The following is a 13,916-nucleotide window of genomic DNA, read 5'->3' on the forward strand; positions in this document are numbered from 1 at the left end:
GGAGGCTGTAATCTGAGCAAAATACTGGGGGAGGTTGGTAATCTGAGCAAAATACTGGGGGAGGCTGTAATCTGAGCAAAATCCTGGGGAGGTTAGTAATCTGAGCAAAATACTGGGGGAGGTTGGTAATCTGAGCAAAATACTGGGGGAGGTTGAAAATCAGAGCAAAATACTGGGGGAGGTTAGTAATCTGAGCAAAATCCTGGGGAGGTTAGTAATCTGAGCAAAGTACTGGGGGAGGTTGGTAATCTGAGCAAAATACTGGGGGAGGTTGGAAATCTGAGCAAAATACTGGGAGAGGTTAGTAATCTGAGCAAAATACTGGGGGAGGTTAGTAATCTGAGCAAAATACTTGGTAGGTTAGTAATCTGAGCAAAATACTGGGGGAGGTTGGTAACCTGAGCAAAATACTGGGGGAGGTTAATAATCTGAGCAAACTACTGGGGGAGGTTGGTAATCTGAGCAAAATACTGGGGGAGGTTGGTAACCTGAGCAAAATACTGGGGGAGGTTAGTAATCTGAGCAAAATACTTGGTAGGTTAGTAATCTGAGCAAAATACTGGGGGAGGTTGGTAACCTGAGCAAAATACTGGGGGAGGTTAGTAATCTGAGCAAAATACTGGGGGAGGTTGGTAACCTGAGCAAAATACTGGGGGAGGTTATTAATTTGAGCAAAATACTGGGGGAGGTTGTTAGTCAGAACAAAATACTGGGGGAGGTTGGTAATCTGAGCAAAATACTGGGGGAGGATGGTAATCTGAGCAAAATACTGGGGGAGGATGGTAATCTGAGCAAAATACTGGGGGAGGATGGTAATCTAAACAAAATACTGGGGAGGTTGGAAATCTGAGCAAAATACTGGGAGAGGTTAGTAATCTGAGCAAAATACTGGGGGAGGTTGTTAGTCAGAACAAAATACTGGGGGAGGTTGGTAATCTGAGCAAAATACTGGGGGAGGATGGTAATCTGAGCAAAATACTGGGGGAGGATGGTAATCTGAACAAAATACTGGGGAGGTTGGAAATCTGAGCAAAATAATGGGAGAGGTTAGTAATCTGAGCAAAATACTGGGGGAGGTTGATAATCTGAGCAAAATACTGGGGGAGGATGGTAATCTGAGCAAAATACTGGGGGAGGATGGTAATCTGAGCAAAATACTGGGGAGGTTAGTAATCTGAGCAAAATACTGGGGGAGGTTAGTAATCTGAGCAAAATCCTGGGGAGGTTAGTAATCTGAGCAAAATACCGGGGGAGGTTGGTAATCTGAGCAAAATACTGGGGGAGGTTGGAAATCTGAGCAAAACACTGGGAGAGGTTAGTAATCTGAGCAAAATACTGGGGGAAGTTAGTAATCTGAGCAAAATACTTGGTAGGTTAGTAATCTGAGCAAAATACTGGGGGAGGTTGGTAACCTGAGCAAAATACTGGGGGAGGTTAGTAATCTGAGCAAAATACTGGGGGAGGTTGGTAACCTGAGCAAAACACTGGGGGAGGTTAGTAATCTGAGCAAAATACTGGGGAAGGTTGGTAACCTGAGCAAAATACTGGGAGAGGTCGGTAATCTGAGCAAAATACTGGGGGAGGTTGGTAATATGAGCAAACTACTGGGGGAGGTTGTTAGTCAGAACAAAATACTGGGGGAGGTTGGTAATCTGAGCAAAATACTGGGGGAGGTTGGAAATCTGAGCAAAATACTGGGACAGGTTAGTAATCTGAGCAAAATACTGGGTGAGGTTGGTAATCTGAACAAAATACTGGGGGAGATTGTAATCTGAGCAAAATATTGGGGGACGTTGGTAATCTGAGCAAAATACTGGGGGAGGTTGGTAATCTGAGCAAAATACTGGTGGAGGCTGGTAATCTGAGCAAAATACTGGTTGAGATTGGTAATCGGAGCAAAATACTGGCGAGGTTAGTAATCTGAACAAAATATTGGGGGAGGTTGGTAATCTGAACGAAATACTGGTGGAGGTTAGTAATCTGAGCAAAATACTGGGGGAGGTTGGAAATCGGTGCAAAATACTGGGGGAGGTTGGAAATCTGAGCAAAATACTGGGGGAGGTTGGTAATCTGAGCAAAATCCTGAGGAGGTTAGTAATATGAGCAAAATCCTGGGGGAATTAGTAATCTGAGCAAAATACTGGGAGAGGTTGGTAATCTGAGCAAAATCCTGGGGAGGTTAGTAATCTGAGCAAAATACTGGGGGAGGTTGGTAATCTGAGCAAAATACTGGGGGAGGTTGAAAATCAGAGCAAAATACTGGGGGAGGTTAGTAATCTGAGCAAAATCCTGGGGAGGTTAGTAATCTGAGAAAAGTACTGGGGGAGGTTGGTAATATGAGTAAAATACTGGGAGAGGTTAGTAATCTGAGCAAAATACTGGGGGAGGTTGGAAATCTGAGCAAAATACTGGGACAGGTTAGTAATCTGAGCAAAATACTGGGTGAGGTTGGTAACCTGAGCAAAATACTGGGGGAGGTTGTTAGTCAGAACAAAATACTGGGGGAGGTTGGTAATCTGAGCAAAATATTGGGGGAGGTTGGTAATCTGAGCAAAATACTGGGGGAGGTTGGAAATCTGAGCAAAACACTGGGAGAGGTTAGTAATCTGAGCAAAATACTGGGGGAAGTTAGTAATCTGAGCAAAATACTTGGTAGGTTAGTAATCTGAGCAAAATACTGGGGGAGGTTGGTAACCTGAGCAAAATACTGGGGGAGGTTAGTAATCTGAGCAAAATACTGGGGGAGGTTGGTAACCTGAGCAAAATACTGGTGGAGGTTAGTAATCTGAGCAAAATACTGGGGAAGGTTGGTAACCTGAGCAAAATACTGGGGGAGGTTAGTAATTTGAGCAAACTACTGGGGGAGGTTGTTAGTCAGAACAAAATACTGGGGGAGGTTGGTAATCTGAGCAAAATACTGGGGGAGGTTGGTAATCTGAACAAAATACTGGGGAAGGTTGTACTCTGAGCAAAGTACTGTGGGAGGTTGGCAATCTGAACAAAATACTGGGGGAGGTTGGTAATCTGAGCAAAACACTGGGGGAGGATCGTAATCTGAGCAAAATACTGGCAGAGGCAGCAATCAGAGCAAAATAATGGGGGAGGCTGGAAATCTGAGCAAAATACTTGGAGAGGCTGGTACTCTGAGCAAAATACTGATGGAGGTTTGAAATCTGAGCAAAATACTGGGGAAGATTGGTAATCTGGGCAAAATACTGGTGGAGGCTGGTAATCTGAGAAAAATACTGGTGGTGGTTGGTAATCTGAGCAAAATACTGAGGGAGATTAGAAATCTGAGCAAAACACTGGGAGAGGTTAGTAATCTGAGCAAAATACTGGGGGAAGTTAGTAATCTGAGCAAAATACTTGGTAGGTTAGTAATCTGAGCAAAATACTGGGGGAGGTTGGTAACCTGAGCAAAATACTGGGGGAGGTTAGTAATCTGAGCAAAATACTGGGGGAGGTTGGTAACCTGAGCAAAATACTGGTGGAGGTTAGTAATCTGAGCAAAATACTGGGGAAGGTTGGTAACCTGAGCAAAATACTGGTGGAGGCTGGTAATCTGAGCAAAATACTGGTTGAGATTGGTAATCGGAGCAAAATACTGGCGAGGTTAGTAATCTGAACAAAATATTGGGGGAGGTTGGTAATCTGAACGAAATACTGGTGGAGGTTAGTAATCTGAGCAAAATACTGGGGGAGGTTGGAAATCGGTGCAAAATACTGGGGGAGGTTGGAAATCTGAGCAAAATACTGGGGGAGGTTGGTAATCTGAGCAAAATCCTGAGGAGGTTAGTAATATGAGCAAAATCCTGGGGGAATTAGTAATCTGAGCAAAATACTGGGAGAGGTTGGTAATCTGAGCAAAATCCTGGGGAGGTTAGTAATCTGAGCAAAATACTGGGGGAGGTTGGTAATCTGAGCAAAATACTGGGGGAGGTTGAAAATCAGAGCAAAATACTGGGGGAGGTTAGTAATCTGAGCAAAATCCTGGGGAGGTTAGTAATCTGAGAAAAGTACTGGGGGAGGTTGGTAATATGAGTAAAATACTGGGAGAGGTTAGTAATCTGAGCAAAATACTGGGGGAGGTTGGAAATCTGAGCAAAATACTGGGACAGGTTAGTAATCTGAGCAAAATACTGGGTGAGGTTGGTAACCTGAGCAAAATACTGGGGGAGGTTGTTAGTCAGAACAAAATACTGGGGGAGGTTGGTAATCTGAGCAAAATATTGGGGGAGGTTGGTAATCTGAGCAAAATACTGGGGGAGGTTGGAAATCTGAGCAAAACACTGGGAGAGGTTAGTAATCTGAGCAAAATACTGGGGGAAGTTAGTAATCTGAGCAAAATACTTGGTAGGTTAGTAATCTGAGCAAAATACTGGGGGAGGTTGGTAACCTGAGCAAAATACTGGGGGAGGTTAGTAATCTGAGCAAAATACTGGGGGAGGTTGGTAACCTGAGCAAAATACTGGTGGAGGTTAGTAATCTGAGCAAAATACTGGGGAAGGTTGGTAACCTGAGCAAAATACTGGGGGAGGTTAGTAATTTGAGCAAACTACTGGGGGAGGTTGTTAGTCAGAACAAAATACTGGGGGAGGTTGGTAATCTGAGCAAAATACTGGGGGAGGTTGGTAATCTGAACAAAATACTGGGGAAGGTTGTACTCTGAGCAAAGTACTGTGGGAGGTTGGCAATCTGAACAAAATACTGGGGGAGGTTGGTAATCTGAGCAAAACACTGGGGGAGGATCGTAATCTGAGCAAAATACTGGCAGAGGCAGCAATCAGAGCAAAATAATGGGGGAGGCTGGAAATCTGAGCAAAATACTTGGAGAGGCTGGTACTCTGAGCAAAATACTGATGGAGGTTTGAAATCTGAGCAAAATACTGGGGAAGATTGGTAATCTGGGCAAAATACTGGTGGAGGCTGGTAATCTGAGAAAAATACTGGTGGTGGTTGGTAATCTGAGCAAAATACTGAGGGAGATTAGAAATCTGAGCAAAACACTGGGAGAGGTTAGTAATCTGAGCAAAATACTGGGGGAAGTTAGTAATCTGAGCAAAATACTTGGTAGGTTAGTAATCTGAGCAAAATACTGGGGGAGGTTGGTAACCTGAGCAAAATACTGGGGGAGGTTAGTAATCTGAGCAAAATACTGGGGGAGGTTGGTAACCTGAGCAAAATACTGGTGGAGGTTAGTAATCTGAGCAAAATACTGGGGAAGGTTGGTAACCTGAGCAAAATACTGGGGGAGGTTAGTAATTTGAGCAAACTACTGGGGGAGGTTGTTAGTCAGAACAAAATACTGGGGGAGGTTGGTAATCTGAGCAAAATACTGGGGGAGGTTGGTAATCTGAACAAAATACTGGGGAAGGTTGTACTCTGAGCAAAGTACTGTGGGAGGTTGGCAATCTGAACAAAATACTGGGGGAGGTTGGTAATCTGAGCAAAACACTGGGGGAGGATCGTAATCTGAGCAAAATACTGGCAGAGGCAGCAATCAGAGCAAAATAATGGGGGAGGCTGGAAATCTGAGCAAAATACTTGGAGAGGCTGGTACTCTGAGCAAAATACTGATGGAGGTTTGAAATCTGAGCAAAATACTGGGGAAGATTGGTAATCTGGGCAAAATACTGGTGGAGGCTGGTAATCTGAGAAAAATACTGGTGGTGGTTGGTAATCTGAGCAAAATACTGAGGGAGATTAGAAATCTGTGCAAAATACTGGGGGAGGCTGTAATCTAAGCAAAATACTGGTGAGATTGGAAACCTGAGCAAAATACTGGGAGAATTTAGTAATCTGAGCAAAATACTGGGGAGGTTGGAAACCTGAGCAAAATACTGGGAGAGGTTAGTAATCTGAGCAAAATACTGGGGGAGGTTGGTAATCTGAGAAATATACTGGGTGGTTGGAAACCTGAGCAAAATACTGGGGGAGATTGGTAATCTGGGCAAAATACTGGTGGAGGCTGGTAATCTGAGCAAAATACTGGGGGAGGTTGGTAATCGGAGCAAAATACTGGCGAGTTTAGTAATCTGACCAAAATATTGTAGGAGGTTGGTAATCTGAACGAAATACTGGGGGAGGTTAGTAATCGGAACAAAATACTGGGGGAGGTTGGCAATCTGAACAAAATACTGGGGGAGGTTGGTAATCTGAGCAAAACACTGGGGGAGGATGGTAATCTGAGCAAAATACTGGCAGAAGCAGTAATCAGAGCAAAATAATGGGGGAGGATGGAAATCTGAGCAAAATACTTGGAGAGGCTGGTACTCTGAGCAAAATACTGATGGAGGTTGGAAATCTGAGCAAAATACTGGGGAAGATTGGTAATCTGTGCAAAATACTGGTGGAGGCTGGTAATCTGAGAAAAATACTGGGGGAGGTTGTAATCTGAACAAAATACTGGGAGAGGTTAGTAATCTGAGCAAAATACTGGGGGAGGTTGTAATCTGAACAAAATACTGGGGGAGGTTAGTAATCTGAGCAAAATACTGGGGGAGGTTGTAATCTGAACAAAATACTGGGGGAGGTTAGTAATTTGAGCAAACTACTGGGGGAGGTTGTTAGTCAGAACAAAATACTGGGGGAGGTTGGTAATCTGAGCAAAATACTGGGGGAGGATGGTAATCTGAGCAAAATACTGGGGGAGGTTGGTAATATGAGTAAAATACTGGGAGAGGTTAGTAATCTGAGCAAAATACTGGGGGAGGTTGGAAATCTGAGCAAAATACTGGGAGAGGTTAGTAATCTGAGCAAAATACTGGGTGAGGTTGGTAATCTGAGCAAAATACTGGTTGAGATTGGTAATCGGAGCAAAATACTGGCGAGGTTAGTAATCTGAACAAAATATTGGGGGAGGTTGGTAATCTGAACGAAATACTGGTGGAGGTTAGTAATCTGAGCAAAATACTGGGGGAGGTTGGAAATCTGAGCAAAATACTGGGGGAGGTTGGAAATCTGAGCAAAATACTGGGGGAGGTTGGTAATCTGAGCAAAATCCTGAGGAGGTTAGTAATCTGAGCAAAATACTGGGGGAGGTTGGTAATCTGAGCAAAATCCTGGGGAGGTTAGTAATCTGAGCAAAATACTGGGGGAGGTTGGTAATCTGAGCAAAATCCTGGGGAGGTTAGTAATCTGAGCAAAATACTGGGGGAGGTTGGTAATCTGAGCAAAATACTGGGGGAGGTTGAAAATCAGAGCAAAATACTGGGGGAGGTTAGTAATCTGAGCAAAATCCTGGGGGAGGTTGGTAATCTGAGCAAAATACTGGTTGAGATTGGTAATCGGAGCAAAATACTGGGGGAGGTTAGTAATCTGAGCAAAATACTTGGTAGGTTAGTAATCTGAGCAAAATACTGGGGGAGGTTGGTAATCTGAACAAAATACTGGGGAAGGTTGTACTCTGAGCAAAATACCGGGGGAGGTTGGCAATCTGAACAAAATACTGGGGGAGGTTGGTAATCTGAGCAAAATATTGTAGGAGGTTGGTAATCTGAACGAAATACTGGGGGAGGTTAGTAATCGGAACAAAATACTGGGGGAGGTTGGCAATCTGAACAAAATACTGGGGGAGGTTGGTAATCTGAGCAAAACACTGGGGGAGGATGGTAATCTGAGCAAAATACTGGCAGAAGCAGTAATCAGAGCAAAATAATGGGGGAGGATGGAAATCTGAGCAAAATACTTGGAGAGGCTGGTACTCTGAGCAAAATACTGATGGAGGTTGGAAATCTGAGCAAAATACTGGGGAAGATTGGTAATCTGTGCAAAATACTGGTGGAGGCTGGTAATCTGAGAAAAATACTGGGGGAGGTTGTAATCTGAACAAAATACTGGGAGAGGTTAGTAATCTGAGCAAAATACTGGGGGAGGTTGTAATCTGAACAAAATACTGGGGGAGGTTAGTAATCTGAGCAAAATACTGGGGGAGGTTGTAATCTGAACAAAATACTGGGGGAGGTTAGTAATTTGAGCAAACTACTGGGGGAGGTTGTTAGTCAGAACAAAATACTGGGGGAGGTTGGTAATCTGAGCAAAATACTGGGGGAGGATGGTAATCTGAGCAAAATACTGGGGGAGGTTGGTAATATGAGTAAAATACTGGGAGAGGTTAGTAATCTGAGCAAAATACTGGGGGAGGTTGGAAATCTGAGCAAAATACTGGGAGAGGTTAGTAATCTGAGCAAAATACTGGGTGAGGTTGGTAATCTGAGCAAAATACTGGTTGAGATTGGTAATCGGAGCAAAATACTGGCGAGGTTAGTAATCTGAACAAAATATTGGGGGAGGTTGGTAATCTGAACGAAATACTGGTGGAGGTTAGTAATCTGAGCAAAATACTGGGGGAGGTTGGAAATCTGAGCAAAATACTGGGGGAGGTTGGAAATCTGAGCAAAATACTGGGGGAGGTTGGTAATCTGAGCAAAATCCTGAGGAGGTTAGTAATCTGAGCAAAATACTGGGGGAGGTTGGTAATCTGAGCAAAATCCTGGGGAGGTTAGTAATCTGAGCAAAATACTGGGGGAGGTTGGTAATCTGAGCAAAATCCTGGGGAGGTTAGTAATCTGAGCAAAATACTGGGGGAGGTTGGTAATCTGAGCAAAATACTGGGGGAGGTTGAAAATCAGAGCAAAATACTGGGGGAGGTTAGTAATCTGAGCAAAATCCTGGGGGAGGTTGGTAATCTGAGCAAAATACTGGTTGAGATTGGTAATCGGAGCAAAATACTGGGGGAGGTTAGTAATCTGAGCAAAATACTTGGTAGGTTAGTAATCTGAGCAAAATACTGGGGGAGGTTGGTAATCTGAACAAAATACTGGGGAAGGTTGTACTCTGAGCAAAATACCGGGGGAGGTTGGCAATCTGAACAAAATACTGGGGGAGGTTGGTAATCTGAGCAAAACACTGGGGGAGGATGGTAATCTGAGCAAAATACTGGCAGAGGCAGCAATCAGAGCAAAATACTGGGGGAGGCTGGAAATCTGAGCAAAATACTTGGAGAGGCTGGTACTCTGAGCAAAATACTGATGGAGGTTGGAAATGTGAGCAAAATACTGGGGAAGATTGGTAATCTGGGCAAAATACTGGTGGAGGCTGGTAATCTGAGAAAAATACTGGTGGTGGTTGGTAATCTGAGCAAAATACTGAGGGAGATTAGAAATCTGTGCAAAATATTGGGGGAGGCTGTAATCTAAGCAAAATACTGGGGAGATTGGAAACCTGAGCAAAATACTGGGAGAGTTTAGTAATCTGAGCAAAATACTGGGGAGGTTGGAAACCTGAGCAAAATACTGGGAGAGGTTAGTAATCTGAGCAAAATACTGGGGGAGGTTGGTAATCTGAGTAAAATACTGGGAGAGTTTAGTAATCTGAGCAAAATACTGGGGAGGTTGGAAATCTGAGCAAAATACTGGGGGAGGATGGTATTCTGAGCAAAATACTGGGGGAGGTTGGTAATCTGAGCAAAATACTGGGAGAGGTTAGTAATCTGAGCAAAATACTGGGGAGATTGGAAATCTAAACAAAATACTGGGGAGGTTCGTAATCTGAGCAAAATACTCGGAGAGGTTAGTAATCTGAGCAAAATACTGGGGAGATTGGATACCTGAGCAAAATACTGCGAGAGGTTAGTAATCTGAGCAAAATACTGGGGGAGGTTAGTAATCTGAGCAAAATACTGGGGGAGGATGGTAATCTGAGCAAAATACTGGGGGAGGATGGTAATCTGAGCAAAATACTTGGGGGAGGTTGGTAATATGAGTAAAATACTGGGAGAGGTTCGTAATCTGAGCAAAATACTGGGGGAGGTTGGAAATCTGAGGAAAATACTGGGAGAGGTTGGTAATCTGAGCAAAATACTGGGAGAGGTTCGTAATCTGAGCAAAATACTTGGTGAGGTTGGTAATCTGAACAAAATACTGGGGGAGGTTGTAATCTGAGCAAAATATTGGGGGAGGTTGGTAATCTGAACAAAATACTGGGGGAGGATGGTAATCTGAGCAAAATATTGGGGGCGATTGGTAATCTGGGCAAAATACTGGTGGAGGCTGGTAATCTGAGCAAAATACTGGTTGAGGTTGGTAATTTGAGGAAAATACTGGGGGAGGATGGTAATCGGAGCAAAATACTGGGGGAGGTTAGTAATCTGAGCAATATACTGGGGGAGGTTGGTAATTTGAGGAAAATACTGGGGGAGGATGGTAATCTGAACAAAATACTGGGGGAGGTTGTAATCGGAGCAAAATACTGGCGGAGGATGGTAATCTGTGCAAAATACTGGGGGAGGTTAGTAATCTGAACAAAATACTGGGGGAGGTTGGTAATCTGAGGAAAATACTGGGGAAGGATGGTAATCTGAGCAAAATATTGGCGGAAGCAGTAATCTGAGCAATATACTGGGGGAGGGTGGTAATCTGAGCAAAATACTGGAGGAGGTTAGTAATCTGAGCAAAATACTGGGGAGGCTGGTAATCTGAGCAAAATACTGGTGGTGGTTGGTAATCTGAGCAATATACTGGGGGAGGTTGGTAATCTGAGGAAAATACTGGGGGAGGATGGTAATCTGAACAAAATACTGGGGGAGGTTGTAATCGGAGCAAAATACTGGAGGAGGATGGTAATCTGAGCAAAATACTGGGGGAGATTGGTAATCTGAACAAAATACTGGGGAGATTGGAAATCTAAACAAAATACTGGGGAGGTTCGTAATCTGAGCAAAATACTCGGAGAGGTTAGTAATCTGAGCAAAATACTGGGGAGATTGGATACCTGAGCAAAATACTGGGAGAGGTTAGTAATCTGAGCAAAATACTGGGGGAGGTTAGTAATCTGAGCAAAATACTGGGGGAGGATGGTAATCTGAGCAAAATACTGGGGGAGGATGGTAATCTGAGCAAAATACTTGGGGGAGGTTGGTAATATGAGTAAAATACTGGGAGAGGTTCGTAATCTGAGCAAAATACTGGGGGAGGTTGGAAATCTGAGGAAAATACTGGGAGAGGTTGGTAATCTGAGCAAAATACTGGGAGAGGTTCGTAATCTGAGCAAAATACTTGGTGAGGTTGGTAATCTGAACAAAATACTGGGGGAGGTTGTAATCTGAGCAAAATATTGGGGGAGGTTGGTAATCTGAACAAAATACTGGGGGAGGATGGTAATCTGAGCAAAATACTGGGGGCGATTGGTAATCTGGGCAAAATACTGGTGGAGGCTGGTAATCTGAGCAAAATACTGGTTGAGGTTGGTAATCGGAGCAAAATACTGGGGGAGGTTAGTAATCTGAGCAATATACTGGGGGAGGTTGGTAATTTGAGGAAAATACTGGGGGAGGATGGTAATCTGAACAAAATACTGGGGGAGGTTGTAATCGGAGCAAAATACTGGAGGAGGATGGTAATCTGAGCAAAATACTGGGGGAGATTGGTAATCTGAACAAAATACTGGGGGAGGTTGTAATCTGAGCAATATACTGGGGGAGATTGGTAATCTGGGCAAAATACTGGGGGAGGATGGTAATCTGAGCAAAATACTGGGGGAGATTGGTAATCTGATCAAAATACTGGGGGAGGTAATCTGAGCAAAATACTGGGGGAGATTCGTAATCTGGGCAAAATACTGGCGGAGGATGGTAATCTGTGCAAAATACTGGGGGAGGTTAGTAATCTGAACAAAATACTGGGGGAGGTTGGTAATCTGAGGAAAATACTGGGGAAGGATGGTAATCTGAGCAAAATATTGGCGGAAGCAGTAATCTGAGCAATATACTGGGGGAGGGTGGTAATCTGAGCAAAATACTGGAGGAGGTTAGTAATCTGAGCAAAATACTGGGGAGGCTGGTAATCTGAGCAAAATACTGGTGGTGGTTGGTAATCTGAGCAATATACTGGGGGAGGTTGGTAATCTGAGGAAAATACTGGGGGAGGATGGTAATCTGAACAAAATACTGGGGGAGGTTGTAATCGGAGCAAAATACTGGAGGAGGATGGTAATCTGAGCAAAATACTGGGGGAGATTGGTAATCTGAACAAAATACTGGGGGATCTTGTAATCTGAGCAAATTACTGGGGAGATTAGTAATTTGAGCAAAACACTGGGGGAGGATGGTAATCTGAGCAAAATACTGGGGGAGGTTAGCAATCTGAACAAAATACTGGGGGAGGTTGTAATCTGAGCAAAATACTGGGGGAGGATGGTAATCTGAGCAAAATACAGGCGGAAGCAGTAATCTGAGCAAAATACTGGGGGAGGCTGGAAATCTGAGCAAAATACTTGGAGAGGCTGGTACTCTGAGCAAAATAGTGATAGAGGCTGGTAATGTGAGCAAAATACTGGGGAAGATTAGTATTCTGAGCAAAATACTGGTGGAGGCTGGTAATCTGAGCAAAATACTGGTGGTGGTTGGTAATTTGAACAAAATACTGGGGGAGGTTGTAATCTGAGCAAAATACTGGGGAAGGTTGGTAATCTGAGCAAAATACTGGGGGAGGATGGTAATCTGAGCAAAATACTGGCGGAAGCAGTAATCTGAGCAAAATACTGGGGGAGGCTGGTAATCTGCGGACAATACTGGTGGTGGTTGGTAATCTGAGCAAAATACTGGGGGAGGTTAGTAATCTGTGCAAAATACTGGGGGAGGTTGGTAAATTGAGCAAAATACTGGGAGAGGTTGGTAATCTGACCAAAATACTGGGGGAGGTTGTAATGTGAGCAAAGTACTGGGGGAGGTTGTAATCTGAAAAAATTACTGGGGGAGGTTAGTAATCTGAACAAAATACTGTGGGAGGTTGTAATCTGAGCAAAATACTGGCAGAGGCAGTAATCTGAGCAAAATAATGGGGGAGGCTGGAAATCTGAGCAAAATACTGGGGGAGGATGGTAATCCGAGCAAAATACTAAGGGAGGATGGAAATCTGACCAAAAAACTGGGGAAGGCTGGTAATCTGAGCAAAATATTGGGAGAGGTTGGAAATCTGAGCAAAATATTGGGGAGATTGGTAATCTGGGCAAAATACTGGTGGTGGTTGGTAATCTGAGGAAAATACTGGTGGTGGTTGGTAATCTGAGCAAAATACTGGGGGAGGTTGTAAATTGAGCAAAATACTGGGGGAGGTTGTAATCTGAACAAAATACTGGGGGACGTTAGTAATCTGAGCAAAATACTCGGGGAGGTTGGTTATCTGAACAAAATACTGGGGGAGGTTAGTAATCTGAACAAAATACTGGGGGAGGTTGTAATCTGAGCAAATTACTGGGGAGATGAGTAATCTGAGCAAAACACTGGGGGAGGATGGTAATCTGAGCAAAATACTGGGGGAGGTTAGTAATCTGAACAAAATACTGGGGGAGGTTGTAATCTGAGCAAAATACTTGGGGAGGATGTAATCTGAGCAAAATACTGGGGGAGGATGGTAATCTGAGCAAAATACTGGTGGAGGCAGTAACCTGAGCAAAATAATAGGGCATGCTGGAAATCTGAGCAAAATACTTGGAGAGGCTGGTACTCTGAGCAAAATACTGATGGAGGCTGGAAATCTGAGCAAAATACTGGGGGAGGCTGGTAATTTGAGCAAAATACTAAGGAAGGAGTGAAATCTGACCAAAATACTGGGGAAGGTTGGTAATCTGAGCAAAATATTGGGAGAGTCTGATCATCTGAGCATAATACTGGTGGAGGCTGGTAATCTGAGCAAAATACTAAGGGAGGATGGAAATCTGACCAAAATACTGGGGAAGGCTGGTAATCTGAGCAAAATATTGGTAGAGTCTGATAATCTGAGCAAAATATTGGGAGAGGTTGGAAATCTGAGCAAAATTCTGGGGAAGATTGGTAATCTGAGCAAAATACTGGTGGAGGCTGGTAATCTGAGCAAAATACTGGTGGTGGTTGGTAATCTGAGCAAAATACTGGTGGTGGT

The sequence above is a fragment of the Chiloscyllium punctatum genome, chromosome 1 (assembly GCF_047496795.1).
Source record: "Chiloscyllium punctatum isolate Juve2018m chromosome 1, sChiPun1.3, whole genome shotgun sequence".
NCBI classification, from domain to species: domain Eukaryota; kingdom Metazoa; phylum Chordata; class Chondrichthyes; order Orectolobiformes; family Hemiscylliidae; genus Chiloscyllium; species Chiloscyllium punctatum.